This window comes from Saccostrea echinata, unplaced genomic scaffold (genome assembly GCF_033153115.1).
Source record: "Saccostrea echinata isolate AGI-Se365-2 ecotype Australia unplaced genomic scaffold, CSIRO_AGI_Sech_v1 ptg000054l, whole genome shotgun sequence".
Taxonomy (NCBI): domain Eukaryota; kingdom Metazoa; phylum Mollusca; class Bivalvia; order Ostreida; family Ostreidae; genus Saccostrea; species Saccostrea echinata.
In genome coordinates, this window is record NW_026889803.1 from 7,526,603 (window position 1) to 7,543,741 (window position 17,139).

The 17,139-nt window shown below is 33.6% G+C and overlaps 1 long non-coding RNA gene across 1 annotated transcript; it reads right to left on the bottom strand.

Annotated features, from left to right (window-relative positions):
* Nucleotides 1–306: 306 nt before the first annotated feature.
* Nucleotides 307–912, bottom strand: LOC133205278 (uncharacterized). The gene is made up of 3 exons (XR_009723603.1): nt 889–912; nt 668–789; nt 307–391 (listed from the first exon to the last, which is right to left on the bottom strand). It is a non-coding gene; the product is annotated as an uncharacterized LOC133205278 (long non-coding RNA).
* Nucleotides 913–17,139: the final 16,227 nt, after the last annotated feature.

Sequence of the window (17,139 nt, forward strand, 5' to 3'; positions counted from 1 at the left end):
TGCTTTCGCACATTTCTACTCTGAATTTTCTGGATTATAGATGTAATGTTTTTCATTAATACACTAAAAAATAGCTTCTTTTCTTAAATATTAAGGATAAAGATAAAATTTGTGAAAGTGCAAGGATGTGTTAACCAAACGCGTCCAGGAATTCGTAGTTCCAATAATTTCCAGATAAAATAAGTTTTTAATTATATTTTCGTGTGAAATGCTATTTCAATATATAAGTCGTGATATTATACAGAAAATTTGAGAAAATATTAACTTCAAATCTGTGTCTATGCACCTTTAAGAGTATTACCATAATGCTGATTAAACTTTCAGAATCTGTTTTTGAAGTCCAGACTTGGCATTTAGGTGTTTACATAGGAGATGAGCTTCAGCCACCATCCTGGAGTGTACATTTAAAATCACATAAAAAAAATCACAATCTCAAAATACATTATTTATATTCATAAGGACGTACTGTATGAAAAAGACATCTGAAAAATAAGTGTTACACCCTTATTGCCCTAAAAGATAATTTATATTTCCTCAACATGTTTTGTAAAGAAATACATTGGGTGAGTGGAACTTTTTCCATCAAGAGTTTTATTGCATCTTATTGGTAGGCTAAAAAAAATCTTACAATAAATATTTTTTTATAACAGTATGTTTTATACCTCACCTTAATTTTGATATAATGTGCCAGTGTTGATTCACACATGGGCTGGGGTGCTGACCAAGACAGTTGACTGCGTCAATATTTTCTTACTTATTTGGTAAACTAAGTTTACATTATGTTATACACTAAAATAAAAGAAACACACCCGTTAGTTTACATGCAACACAGTCTGAAATATAAAGTAAATAAATAACTTGATGTTATGTATAGATTCTATTCCTCACCGTTATTCCTAGCCTAACTCCAGTCTTGCAGACGTCAGACTTCTTACCAGTGACGTCACCCGTTAACGTAAATAATAATCGGAGGTGAAAATTCCGGAACGTACATTTTGTTATACGGAACGTACATTTTGTTATACGGACGCTACCAACTGTATAATTATGTAATATCTATTTAGGTGAATTCCATTTGAGTTCTGTTGTGAAATTATCGTGATTTTCTTTTTTTTCAAATTCAGCTTTTGCTCCTGAATTCGGAATGATTATATCTACCGATGATCGAGTTCAATTTTATGTGCCTCTACCGATATCCGATATACACATTACGAGATTGGTGAACTTGTATGTAGACTATGTTTTACTGCTCTGAGAGTAAATTATACACCAATGCGAACTGATTACTCCATGTCAGACATGCAAGTGGACGTAAGGTAAACAATGTGAAATAAATTGGAACATTAAAGACGCAAAACACGCACAACAAGTCAACAATGCACACACCTGTGAGCTTTCAGAGGTGATTGGGTTTTAATCATCATTATCATAGATCATGATATGATATTATTTTTTTTGAAAAAAAAATAGTTAAATCTTAAAAATATATTACGGTATAATGATTAAAATCCACACAGCTTATGATCTAGGGTCCCGTTTTAAGAGGGATTTTATTCTTGGACCAAGTTGGTCGCAATACTCTGTTTCATGAATTACAGGTTATTGATCAGGTCCGGCACAATCTCTTGATTAAGCTATTTAGCTTGATTTAGCTATATAGCTTTATTAAGCTATTCAGAAGAGCTTGATTTAGCTATTTTATCACACTTTTTTCTCAAATTGTTATTTTCCAAGTATGTACAAAAAGTCGCACCTTGGTGCAGTGATGATATTCAACCTTGAACTCTTATGAAAATAATGCATGTAAAAATCACTCATCAAATTGCGTCTCCTTAAGAGACTTTGTACTCAAAGTTCTAAAAGTTTTGGGGGCTATATAAAGCAATTGATACAGTTACCTCTTCAATGAAATTATAAAGGAGGCCAATTATGGTCAACAAGATAATTGATTGGTAATAATTCAGTACAATGAGAAGCAATCATACTTATCCATGCCTCAACTCACACAAGGTAGTGTACAGTTACCCAAATAATGGAAATTCATCTTTTGCTTAAAAGTATTCAAATGCTGCAATGTTAGAACTATCTTTGATTTGGGTTGTTGATTTGATAACCCATATTACATATATGAATAGTCAAATACTTGCGACTTTTTGTCTATTTTGTACAAATAACATTTTTGTGAAAACCTGCACATAAATAGCTTTATCAAGCTATTTTGAATAGCTTAATAAAGCTATATAGCTATTTTAAGCTTTATGTTGATTGTTAAAGATTATCTTGATTAGTTCTCCAAATTCACTCTGAACTATTAAGTAAAAAAAAGTATTTGGTCTGAGGTGTACTTTTGTACAAAAAGTTCCTGTTACAGTATTTGAACATGTCACCAATTTAAGAATATTATATAGTCCCAGCAACAATAAAACTTTTAGGGATTTTTTTCACTTACTGACAAAAATTAAATAATAATTTTAGTAATTAATTAAACGAAATTGAAATTAAAAAATAAAAAGGATTGAATTTAATGACAGTTGACCTACATTTATCGTACATGTATGTAAAAGTACCATTAATATAGAAAATATACAGCCTTCTCAAACACAGCCAGCTTTTCACACACATGTAAAACAATTTTTATTAACCTACATGTAACATAGCTGATAACACTCATACTTGTTATTAACGTACATGTAATGTGTGGTTTTTAATACATGTAAACCATGCATATATTAACGTATGTGTAACGTGTGGTTGATAATAAATGTAAACCCTATGTGTGAAATATGTGTAATGTGTGGTTTATAATACACATGTAAACCGTGCGTTTATTAACGTATGTGTAACGTATGGTTGACAATACATATGTAAACCACGTGTTCATTAACGTATGTGTAACGTGTGGTTGACAATACACATGTAAACCATGCATTTATAAACGTACGTGTAACGTGTGGTAGCACATACCATATGTAACACGTACGTGAAACGTACGTAACACGTATGTGTATTCCAACCGTACGTTTCACGTACGTTATGTGAAACGTATGTTGTCACACGCATGTTATCCATACGTTATACCACGTACGTGTAACGTGCGGTTGGAATACATGTATGTGTTACGTATGTTTCACATACGTGTAACATATGGTACGTGCTACCATACTTTACAGGTACGTGGCACAATTAGCTGTGTAATAGCCCGAGAAGAATACTGGCATATGGCCATATGGTTGTAATGACAATGTACCGGTAGACAGTTTTGGGAATCTTTCAAGTCTACAGTATAGCAGCGTGAATGTGATGAGACTTTTTAACAAAACACATAGATGTAAGCGATGTCATGGACATCGGTCTTACAAAACCTAATAAGCATGGTGTCTCTACTGACTTCTTCCTCACCTCGATAAACAGTAAGGTCTGCATCCCATCTGCACCATACTTTATTCCTTTGAAAGTTTATACGAACTTTATGAAAAGGACAAAGAAAATTTATAATTACTGTGATTCCTAAAATCTAGAATACAAGTTGGATTCTTTGAATATGGATGTTGCCAATCATAGGCTTTTTAAAACACCATGTTTTACGGAAGACAAGAATTCCCAAGAAATCCATCTGTTCCTTAAATTTGCCAACAGAGGAATTGACGCATGCAGTAAACATCAGAAATATTCTTAATCACAAAAGGGTCCATTCTTGTATTCCACCATATTTCAAGTTGAAGTCCTGGTATTTCTCACAAATATCCATACAAAATAGATTACACGATCAATATGTATTGGTCCCAGCTAACAAATAAGGTGACAACATTGTCTTTTGTTTGTAAGGCTTATTATTACAATTGCATTTTAAAGGAACTTGTTTTAATTCTGCAAGTGGTAAACCAACATATATTCATAGTTCCCTATTTATGGAAAAAAATTCTTCAAAATCATATGTCATTTTTAAATTCTTTTTTTAATATTCCCAACAATAAAATTAAATTTGAATTTCCAAACTTATGCTGGATTCTTAAACTTTCAAACAAAGGTACATAGGTGGTTCTAATTAATGTTCTGCCAAGCCAACAACTTATTCGAGAGGTGGTGTTAATCAGATATGGATACTTAAAATCTCTAAGGAACATTAGAAAATTTTGATGTCATAAAATTGTACCAAAATCAAAAGCCTATAATAGTACGACTTTTCAACACTTTATACAGCTATTCCCCATGATAAATTAAAGATCAAGCTTTTTGACATCAGTCACAACTGCTCCTTGATAGAAATGGAATTCTTAAAGAGCAAGAGCCACTTAGGGCCTTTTTTGGCCCTAAGAATTTCTGAAAAATCAAAACTGCTAAGTTTTGGATGAAAATGCAGTATTTATAACTTGGACCCTTGGTGATCGTGTATCTATTGAACATGACGTAATTTTCTCTCTAGTCAATGCATTATGACGTCATAAAATGCGTCATTTTCCCCATATCCTGTAAATTCCCTTAAAAATGGCCAAAAGTTGAGGTATTTTTTCAATATTTCATATAGAGCACAACCTCTGATCCAAAATATGCAATTACCTAATGAAAGATCTGTTTCTGAAGATTACAAAACATGTTTTAATTTTTGGATCGTGGGCTGTGCTCATATTTTAATTCTTTGCTGAAGGTAGTCAAATACCCATGTTTTCTGCAAAATTCAAGAACATTGCATTATCTCAAAGCCTGTTTTCCAATACTTGGATTCTCAAAAATAAATTTTATTATAGGAAATGAGAGCACTAAGTCTCTACTTTATTTTGAATATGAAATGGGACAGAGGGTGATAGTCAATTAATTGAGGGCCATTTTATACATAAAGTGAACCTAGCTCTTTGCATACCTTGGCATTGATAATCTGCAACTTATTTAATTGCTAAAATCCTTTTGATTCTACACACAAGAAGTTCGAGGTTGATATTTTAAAAAAAAAGATGCTTGAGCTCTGATTGACAATATCTATGTAGCTTTCAGAAACCAGGTTTTCCAACAACCTGTTGGAATTTCTTTGAGTATGCGGTCCGTTATTAACAGACTTGTTTTTGTAGACGTCTCTTGTTTGGCTTTTAATAAGACATTTGGATATATCGAGGACGTTTTATCGATTAACAATATTCATTTTCATTCCTATTTTGATTCGATATATCCCTTTGAACTCGACATAAATGACACCACAGAGTCAGACACATCTGGTTTATATTTAGATATTTTACTGGAGAAAGATATTTATGGCAAACTAACAACTAAATTTTGTGATAAACGTGATGACTTAAACTTTTCTATATTCAACTTCCCTTATTTATGTAGCAATAGAACTTCGGGTACTTTTTTAAACCATTTAATTAAACATTTAGTTATATCGAAAAAGTATCATCAATTAACAGTATTTTGATTTCATCCCTTAAGTTGAAACGATATATCACTTTGAGCTCGAAATAGTGACATCACAAAGTCTGACACATCTGTTTGATATTTAGATATTTTACTAGAGAAGACATTGATTGCAAACTAACAACTAAACTTTATGGAAAAAGTGTTGACTTCAACTTTTCAACTTCCCTTATTTATCTAGCAATAATCCATCATCACTTGCGTATGTTTATGTATGCCAATTGACTTGATACGCAACAGCATGTTCTATGTAAGAACAGATTCTAAAACGAAACAAGCTATTGACAAATAAGTTGATTATACAAGGATATCAACATTCTCGTTTAAAGTCAACATTTCTCAAAGTGTTTGGTCGATACAATGACTTGTTAGCAAATACAATCTATCGTTAAGTAGAATGTTGACTGCACAAATGCTTGGTAATGTACCTCAATTTTTTGCGAGGAAACTTCTTAAAGTAGCAATACTTCAATCACAGATCCTTGGGAAAAAATATATATTATTGAGGAACATGTCATCTGACCCTAATTACATAAGCTAATTTAACTCTTCCCAGGAATGCAAGGAGCCAGAATATTATTCCACATATATGAAAGGTTGAAATACGGGTAACGGAAAAAGTGCAGACTTGTATTTTAGATGTTTAAAGTGTTATGTTACTTATTAAAATTTTGATATAAAATCATCATGTTAACATACAATTTTCATTTTTTAAGAGGTGTTTCTTCTTTCAAACAACGGAACTGCATTTCAAAAATGCCATGTAACTCTTAAGCTAGAAAACATTCCCCATATCTTATAAATTGACATCCATAATTCTAAGTTTGCCAGAGATTCTGGATTAAATTGACATTTTAATCCTGACCAGTCCAATTTTGTACAGGCCCATGTATGATTATATTATTATAATTTAAGTATAATTTAAAAAAAAAAATAAAGTATAATTATACTCTGAGGGGTATGTTTACCCCTCTGCAACAGTCAGGTGAGAGTCCACGTGATGAGTTTTCAAACATAATTTAGTTTATTTCTGCATACTCAAAATATGAAAAACAGTCTTGTATTTCCTAATGGATTTAAGTCGGGAACTCACTTGTAGTTTCTTTGTGACTTGGATGGGAAGAAAAAATGATCAAGGTTTGCTATAAACTTGACCACCAACCTAGAATCTTAAAGTTTGATCCAGGTAGGGTCAGGAGGAGAGAAAATATACCCTGGACAAGGAAATTTACACAGAGGTTTTCTGGCCTTTACCTTTCATCTATAAAAATTAGTTCAAGGTCACTGCACACCCCCACCCCATAAACATTCTTTGAGTGAAATATGAGTCCAACGAAGCCAAGGGGGTTAGAAAATATGTTTTGAAGAAGGATTTTACACTAGGAGATTTTTGGTCCTTGACCTTTGCTTGAAAAAATTGGTTCAAGGTCTCTCAACATCCTCAACCAATGGGTACTCTATGGGTAAAGTTTGAGCAAGGTAAGGCCATGGGGAGAGAAAACATACACTGAACAAGGTTTTCTTATGCAAAGAGATTTTCCGACCTTGACCTTTCATCTAGAAAATTGGTTCAAGGTCACTGAACACCCTCTACCCATGAGTGAAGTTTAATGGGGAAGAAAATATACAACAGACAAGGATTTTATAATTGAGATTTTCAAAGGGGGATGGGGCTGATCCCAAGGCCAAATCTACATACAACTAAACTGTTCTTGACAAAAATGCAAGAATACTAGTATATTTTTTAAGTCCTTTCATATGGAAACTGGAATTCTACAGTGTATGACAATATTATTTATCAATTTAAATACCAGGGTATTCTAAGAATTAAAAATAGATGGAAACTTTATTTGAATATATTTTCCCCATTTAAGTAAGCAAAAGTACAGGTAATTTCAATTATATAATGTCACCTTTAGTGATTTGATAATTTGTTTGCCATGTAAGGCTCAGTATTTCATCTATGGATCGATCCTTTTTACAAAGAGTGTGTGAGAAAATTCAAAACTTTATGTCATTGATAGGTTCCACATGCTATTTTGTGAGTATTTGAATCGAGTAGTTCTTCAAATAGATTTTTTTTTAAAGCCAAAACTAAAATCAAAACAATACAAGAAACACTGCTTTTGCAAGTCGAAGCAAATATCTCCTCGACCCCATGCAGCGGTGTAATATTGGATTGAATCAGTAATCAATGACAGCTGTTAAAAATTTTATATGATATCTTTAACAAACAGCTGTTTGCTTTTGTTTTGATGTGAGTGGTGAGAGTGGAGTAAGAAACAGGCCTCTTACAAGTGTGTTCTTTTGCGAAGGGGATGCTCCACTTTGTGTCTAAGAATTCAAGAGATAGGTATTTGTATCAAATTAATATATCCACCTTTGTGCTGAACTTAATTGATTACAAGCTTGTAAACCACTGTATAAAACTTATGATTTGTTTCATGTTAATGTTGACTTAAAGAATTGGTTTTATCAGTAAAATTGTAGAGGGAGTTGTAGAAGGGAGCTGGAATTGCCTGGATCGCTGGTCTCCTGTTGGAGCTTCTTCTTTCAAGGGGAGGTAATTAAGAATTAGCTAGGTCCCAGAATCTACCAAATTGTTGACAAAATATTGAATATTGCAGCAGCTATGGCATTATGATTATGGTTACCAGGAATTTATTGTGCCTTGAGATATATATTATTAAGTGGGTCCTAGGGTTTGTTTTCAGGTTCAGGGGAATGACCATTTCAAAACCGATTATGGAATCTGTGCACTAAGAGATTGATTGATTTTATATTGTTTTACGTCCCGTTTGAGAATTTTTCACTCATTTAGAGACGATCCTTTTTACAAAGAGTGTGTGAGAAAATTCAAAACTTTATGTCATTGATAGGTTCCACATGCTATTTTGTGAGTATTTGAATCGAGTAGTTCTTCAAATAGATTTTTTTTTAAAGCCAAAACTAAAATCAAAACAATACAAGAAACACTGCTTTTGCAAGTCGAAGCAAATATCTCCTCGACCCCATGCAGCGGTGTAATATTGGATTGAATCAGTAATCAATGACAGCTGTTAAAAATTTTATATGATATCTTTAACAAACAGCTGTTTGCTTTTGTTTTGATGTGAGTGGTGAGAGTGGAGTAAGAAACAGGCCTCTTACAAGTGTGTTCTTTTGCGAAGGGGATGCTCCACTTTGTGTCTAAGAATTCAAGAGATAGGTATTTGTATCAAATTAATATATCCACCTTTGTGCTGAACTTAATTGATTACAAGCTTGTAAACCACTGTATAAAACTTATGATTTGTTTCATGTTAATGTTGACTTAAAGAATTGGTTTTATCAGTAAAATTGTAGAGGGAGTTGTAGAAGGGAGCTGGAATTGCCTGGATCGCTGGTCTCCTGTTGGAGCTTCTTCTTTCAAGGGGAGGTAATTAAGAATTAGCTAGGTCCCAGAATCTACCAAATTGTTGACAAAATATTGAATATTGCAGCAGCTATGGCATTATGATTATGGTTACCAGGAATTTATTGTGCCTTGAGATATATATTATTAAGTGGGTCCTAGGGTTTGTTTTCAGGTTCAGGGGAATGACCATTTCAAAACCGATTATGGAATCTGTGCACTAAGAGATTGATTGATTTTATATTGTTTTACGTCCCGTTTGAGAATTTTTCACTCATTTAGAGACGATCCTTTTTACAAAGAGTGTGTGAGAAAATTCAAAACTTTATGTCATTGATAGGTTCCACATGCTATTTTGTGAGTATTTGAATCGAGTAGTTCTTCAAATAGATTTTTTTTTAAAGCCAAAACTAAAATCAAAACAATACAAGAAACACTGCTTTTGCAAGTCGAAGCAAATATCTCCTCGACCCCATGCAGCGGTGTAATATTGGATTGAATCAGTAATCAATGACAGCTGTTAAAAATTTTATATGATATCTTTAACAAACAGCTGTTTGCTTTTGTTTTGATGTGAGTGGTGAGAGTGGAGTAAGAAACAGGCCTCTTACAAGTGTGTTCTTTTGCGAAGGGGATGCTCCACTTTGTGTCTAAGAATTCAAGAGATAGGTATTTGTATCAAATTAATATATCCACCTTTGTGCTGAACTTAATTGATTACAAGCTTGTAAACCACTGTATAAAACTTATGATTTGTTTCATGTTAATGTTGACTTAAAGAATTGGTTTTATCAGTAAAATTGTAGAGGGAGTTGTAGAAGGGAGCTGGAATTGCCTGGATCGCTGGTCTCCTATTGGAGCTTCTTCTTTCAAGGGGAGGTAATTAAGAATTAGCTAGGTCCCAGAATCTACCAAATTGTTGACAAAATATTGAATATTGCAGCAGCTATGGCATTATGATTATGGTTACCAGGAATTTATTGTGCCTTGAGATATATATTATTAAGTGGGTCCTAGGGTTTGTTTTCAGGTTCAGGGGAATGACCATTTCAAAACCGATTATGGAATCTGTGCACTAAGAGATTGATTGATTTTATATTGTTTTACGTCCCGTTTGAGAATTTTTCACTCATTTAGAGACGTCACCATACACCGGTGAAGGACTTCAATTTAGACCTTTACTCGGCACTTAGGGCTATTGAGCAGTGAGGGTTCTTTAATCGTGCCAACGCCTACCTAGACACGATTCCTCGGTTTTTAAGGTCTCATCCGAAGGACCCGCAACTTTCACTTTAAAGTGCCGAGCGCTTGGCGAAGGAACAGTTGCTACCTAATTTTTATCGACTTAGGTCAGTCGCGGCCATGATTCGAACACACGACCTTCCGATCCGATCCGAGCGCTCTACCAACTGAACTACCGTGGCGGTGTGTACTAAAAGAAGATGGGCGAACAAGACGGGCGAAATGCCTACGGTACGACAAATAAGAAGGTGAAAAATTAAATCAATTATGACAAAATTTACTTTGTTACTTCATCTAACAACAAAGTATACTTTATGCAAACATCTCATAAAGATTGAAATTATGCCCCTGGATCGAAAGATCCCGGGGGTATATTGTTTTTGTCCTGTCTGTCTGTTGTCAACTTTAACTTAGTCCATAACTATTGCGCTGTCAAGGGTAAGGCTTTAATATTTAACATGAGTGTTCATTATGACAAGACCTTTCCATTGGTACAGAAATTTTGATCATGTGACCTCAACTGTGACCTTTGACCTACATTTGAAAAACTTTTACATTGGCCATAAATATTGCACTGTAGTGTAGTCTACGTCCCACTTGTGTTACCATCGGGAGCACAGTGTTTCACAAACACATCTTGTTTGTCTATGAAATAGCATACACCAATTTAAGAGGGTAAAAAGGATAATTTTCTCATAATATAATTTGTCCATATATATGAGTGAGTCTTCGCTCCATTTTTTTTCGAAAGTTTATTCTCAATATATATATATATATATATATATATATATATATATATATATATATATATATATATATATATATATATATATATATATTAGCGTTGTCAAATCAGACGATTTTTAGTAACCGGTTCCTTACTTGTACGATCAAGTACCCGGTTACTCGGATGGTTTTTCTTTGGACATCTGAACATCCTTGCTCGTGGTATAAGGCATATTTTCAATAATAACTAACATATGTAACGTTGTCACAGTTTCTATATTCATCATTAATCAAAAAAAACCACAAACCCATAAGTGCGCTTTATTTTCACTTTATCTATTTACCGGTATTTATAATTACAAAAGCTTCTAAATAAATTCATTTTCGAATATCCCCTAACAGATGGCTAATTTTGCAGGGTGTCCTTTACATTTTATGCTTTTGATGGTTGTTGCGGCTTCTTGTTTAATCCTGTACTGCGGACTATAGCACGGTTTAATTAGGTATCATTATAATTAACTCATGTCTTCGAAATTTGTATACCCCTTGGTAATCAAAGCTATTAATCGATGGACTTAGAAACCAACTGTAATCAAAACAAATTGATCGTATTTGTGAAACTCTAGATCAAATCTAATTTTAAATAACGGTTGCATGTGTAAATAATATTTCATTTAGGAATATTAATATATTTTTTGTTCTTTTTTGGTATAATGTATCCGAGTAACCGAGTAGCTGTTTTACTAACCGATATTCGCATCATTCGACGATTAACCGGTTAACCGAGTAATCGTTGACAACACTAATATATTTCAACTTTTTTGGTTAGCAAAATCATGGAGCAAAGACCAACTTTACCTTAAAAGCACAATTTTATGACACAGCATTCGTATATTTCCGAGAAATACTTAAGTCCATCTAGTCAAGGGCCTTATCACAAATATGAGTCGCCCGCGTGGCGCAGTGGTTAGAGCGTCTGCTCTAGAGTCGCGGCGTAAGGAGTTGATCCTTACGTCGCGGGTTCGAATCCCACTGTGGGACGTGGAGACCGGTCCTTCGGATGAGACCGTATAAACCGAGGTCCCGTGTCGCAGTAGGTGCTGGCACGAAAAAGATCCCTCACTGCTCAATGGCCGTAAGTGCCGAGTATAGGACAAAAATTTGCAGCTCTCCACCGGCAAGTGGTGGCGTCTCCATACCAGTGAAAAATTCTCTCGAGAGACGTTAAACAACATACAAACACACAAACAAACACAAACATGATTTAAATCCCGCTCGTTGTCATGAGTTGTGTAGCGTAGTGGTTAGCGCGTTATACTCAAAGAAAAAACTAATACTCAGATTTTTCTCCCCCCCCCCCCCATCGAAGAAGGGAGGGCATATTGCTTTGCTGCTGTCTGTCGGTCGGTCTGTCTGTCTGTCGGTCCACCAACAGTTTCCGTTCATTTTCTTCGCAGAGGTTGCACGTACTGAAATGAAATATTGTATACAGATTGATCACGAGAATATCTAGGCCAAGTTCTGTTTTGGATACCATCGAGCAATTTTTGACAGAGTTATGCCCCTTGGACTTTGGAAAATTCCAATTATTTGCAGTTTCCGTTCATTTTCTTTGCAGAGATTGCACATACTGAAATGAAATTTGGTATACAGATTTATCATAAAAATATCTAGGCCAAGTTCTGTTTTGGGCACCATTGAGCAATTTTTGACAGAGTTATGCCCCTTGGACTTAGAAAATTTCCAATTAATGGGGGGGGGGCATACATGTTTACTAAGTGTTTCCCAAAATCTCTTGTTTTATTGCTAAGGTTCGAAACCCAAGAATACCTTATTATTTTTGTTAATGATAAAATAATTTTTGCCGAGAAAATTTTCAACAGAAAAGTTTTATTTGTCATAAATTCATAAATTTCAATAATATGAACTTTACTCTAAATACTTAATTCACAAAAGCCTATAGCTTCAGATATATAAAATCATGTTCAGTTTGTGAATTTAGTATTTAGAGTAAAGTTTTTCATTATTGAAATTTATGAAATTACGATAAACAAAACTTTTCTGAGGAAAATTTTCTCGGCAAAATTTATTCTTTTATTAAAAAAATTAAAGTGGTATTCGTGGGGTACGAACCCTAGCAATAAAAATCCCGAGTATCATTTTCTTTCGAGACTAGCCCGCTAACCACTAGACTACACAAGTCCTGATGAAGAGTGGCATTTAAATCATGTTTGTGATATGACTCTTGACTTAATGGACTTCAAGTATTTCTCGAAAAGATGCGAATATTATGTCATAAAAGTATATTTTAAAGGTATAGTGGGTCATTGCTCCATATTTTTGGTAACCAAAAAATGTATATTTTTATGCAAACTTTGATAATTAACTTTTAAAAAAGTGGAGCGAAGACCCACTCATATCGAAAAATAGTGTTATAGTATGCGAAAATGACTCTTTTTGCCCGCTTTAGTGTGTGTCTTATTTTTCACAGGCAAATAATTTCAATCTTTGAGGGATTTTTGCAAATTGTTGAGATTTTACATAAAGTATATTTTAATGTTAGACGAAATATGAAGGAAAATTTTGATATAATTGAAATTTAATTTTTCATCTTAATGATTGTCACACTATAGGCTTATCGCTCGTCATGTTCACCCATCTCCTTGAACATGATTTTTATATCTTCAAATTTGGCAATGAGTTGTGTCTGCCCTTTCTGCAAAAATAAAATTGTCCAAAAAATAGTGTCATATGCTTGTTTTCTTACTAATCAGCAATGCAATGAATGTTTCGAAGGTGTTGCAAGATATGAAATAGCCACCAGAGATGTTCCAATTTCAAGAATCCAGTATGCGCAACCTGGATTGTTCCGGGAAGTACATACGCAATATTAACAATAGCCTTTTCCTGAGATAAAATTGCATATTCCTTGAATATGCTCTAATATTATCAATCAAATCTAAATTCCATCTTTAAAAAAATTGAGAGAGTTATCTCTCTTCTTCATGCATATAATATTTAATATTGGTTGTTCACCTTGTACACTTGTCTTTCTCTACACTGTTTTTTTAAAGTTGTGAGAATTAAGTTCATTTCATTGTTAACAACATATATTTATATTAAATTTATCAAATCATTAAAATTTAATCAATATCTTTAATTATTGATATATTGCAAGCTGTAGTATACGTGCATATATTAGGATATCCTGTTTCAAGTATCGAACTTTCAACACATTAAATAATGTTTTCCGAAGAAATTCATTTATTCATCAATAATAAGGTACAAATAAGCAATAGAAAGACCCATGTCGATATTAATAAATAATAAATTAATTAGTTGTTCATTTTCTTTTCTCGGGAAAACGAGATACTGAAAACCATGGAAGACTTTACATCTTTACATGCAAAGAAAAAAGTCTACTTATGCCATAAAGTGTTAATCAACGAGGCATACTTACTTTATAAGGAAGCAAATAATTTCAAAAAGAAAAAAAGGAAACACCTTTTACCAGCGAAAGACGGGAAACCACAACACTAATTTAAGTAAAAAAATTTATACAATCATGTTATCCACTCAAGGCTGGAGACAGGAAATAAAGAAATAACACACTTTAACAAGGTGTGTCAATCCATGTACAACAGCCAAAGAAAATACAAAGAATACAAAGCGCGTGGTTCCAACTTTGTCAGATTATCTGTCAGTTGTATGGCAAGCCCTTTTACTATTTATTCGTAAAATAAATTTTCACTCAAAATTACAGAGATATCTCTTATTTTAGAGAGATATCTCTTAAAAAACAGAGATATCTCTCAACTTAAAGAGATATCTCTCTAAGAAAGAGATATCTCTTTCACTTAGAGAGATATCTCTTACACTAAGAGAGATATCTCTTTCACTTAGAGAGATATCTCTTTCACTTAGAGAGATATCTCTTCCACTTAAAGAGATATCTCTTTTCATTTGAGAGATATCTCTTTCGTTAAGAGAGATATCTCTTAGCGTTAAAGAGATATCTCTTTCACTTAGAGAGATATCTCTTTCAACCAGAAAGATATCTCTTTTACTTTGAGAGATATCTTTCCAAGTTAAAGAGATATCTCTCAAAGTAAAAGAGATATCTCTCTAAATTTATCTTAAGAGATATCTCTCAAAGTGAAAGAGATATCTTTCAAAAGTGTCCAAAAGAGATATCTCTCAAGCAAAAAGAGATATCTCTTTACTGTAAAGAGATATCTCTCTACATTATTTTTATTTAAAAAGCATTTTTAATGACTTCTCCCTTTACCGGAAGTAAGCTTTATATTCACGGAAATGCATTTTAAAAATCAAAACGAAAGTAGAGACGGGAAAGTAGAACATGTGGTGTTTTATGGTATTTGCGAGCAAACTACTGACTTGCAGGTGTAACAATGACCCCAAGATACGACACAAAAAGGGAGCTGTCCTTCTACAAGTGCTTGATCAACTGATTTAATGGAAAGAAGTTCAGAGTAAGAAACTTAGCCGATCATGAAACATCGTAAACGTATCACAGGGGCTTGCTCCCGAAATGTAAACAATATAAATTTAAAAAATATATATATTTTAAAACCCATCGTGATGACTGATACAATTTAGTAGATCTACAAATATTTCTTTCTCTTTATTAACATTGTTTACATTCCGGAAGCACCCCCTGTGATCGTTACCTGCATACGAGTTGGATACCTTATGTTATTAATATACTATCATACTATGGGTTAAAAAAAGTATTACAGAAACAAGTGCATGTGGAAAGCGAGTAGACCATTTTATTCTGAAAGGGGGAAGTGACTTGCAGATTTTGGAAATAAATAATCTGAACCTCAAAATGTTGAAAACAAATAATTTGTCCTCCTCCCCCCCCCCCCCCCCCATTTTGTGTGTGTGTGTAAGGGGGGGGGGGGGTAAAATGTTATAAGTGAAGAAAAATATATATAATTTTCTGTATTTATCATCTTGAAAATAGTTAGTTTGTCCTTCACTGGTATGGAAAGAAATAAGCTGACTTGAAAAAATAGCCCTCTATCCCCCCTTCTTAGAATGAAATGATTGTTCCCTTAATTTTGAAACATATTTAGCTTTCCTGTGCTGAAGGCTCAATTGAGCTTTGAATTCTGATCTAAATTTGTGGATCTAATGAAAGATATTCAAATTAAGGTCCTGCTCTCTTTCAATAGGAGATAATAGATAATTAGTGAAAATTTATGACATATTTGATAAATATAAATCTTTCTCAAGAACCACTGGGCCAGGTGAGTTGAAACTTATGTGCAAGCTTTATTATTGATCATTCATAGCTTAATTGACCCTGTAGGGTAGTATGGGGCAACAATTGGGTGATCAAGTTTTACATTAGAATATGTAGGAATTTTTTATAGGATCTTCTCAATCAAGCTAAGGCATAATTGTTCATACAGTAAAATCTCATTATCTCAAACTCGATTGGACCAAGAAAAAACTTTGAGATATCTGAGGATTCAAGATATCAAGGGTATATTACTTAAACAATAAGCAATTGGGACTTCGACATATCCATGGTATTCGAGATATCAGTGTTCTCGATACTGAAGTTCAACTGTATTTACATGGAAGCATTAGGTTGTGTGTTGTACATTCAATCAAATTTGTTCAAATTATGACATGGGGGTATGGTGGGGCCATTATGAGCAATTAAAGTTTTACAAAGGAATATATATGGAAACAAATCTTTAAAAATCTCTTCTCAAGAACAATAAAAAGATAAGTAATATTTCTAAGGAAGCTGGGATCCTCATGTCTCCAGGGGCTAGGGTTGAGCCAGCTAGAACAGGCAAAACAATCAAGTTTTACTTTGGAAGATGGGGGGGGGGGGGAGGGGAAATCTGCTTATAAAGAACAACATGGCCATAGTGACTAAGGTGATCATTGTGGCCATGGGTATTTTGATTTCATGTTTTTCTAGTGCAGTTGCAGACCACTGTATTTAATTTGAAAAGATCAGTTACATGTAATGATTAATGAAACATCCCCTACAAATTTTTTCTGTCATTGTTTCAGATATGAAGTGCAACAAGGGTATGTCCAACACACTTTCTGTGACGCTTGTCTTTGAATGCGAAGGATGTCCAAGATTCCAGTGATTGTAACAAGTCAATATGATTACCTGAAAAAGTGCGAGTTAATTTTTACATGTGTATGTATTTTTTTATTATAACTTAGAAATATGCTGTTAACAACATTGAAACGTGAAATAGATCAATTCAAAAAGACACTATTTTCTCTTAAAGTCTTAAAAGATTTTTCCTTGTGTATGTGTAGGTCACAAGTACGGTCTGCAGAGACAAGCACTTCTATCATTGAGGGAAAGT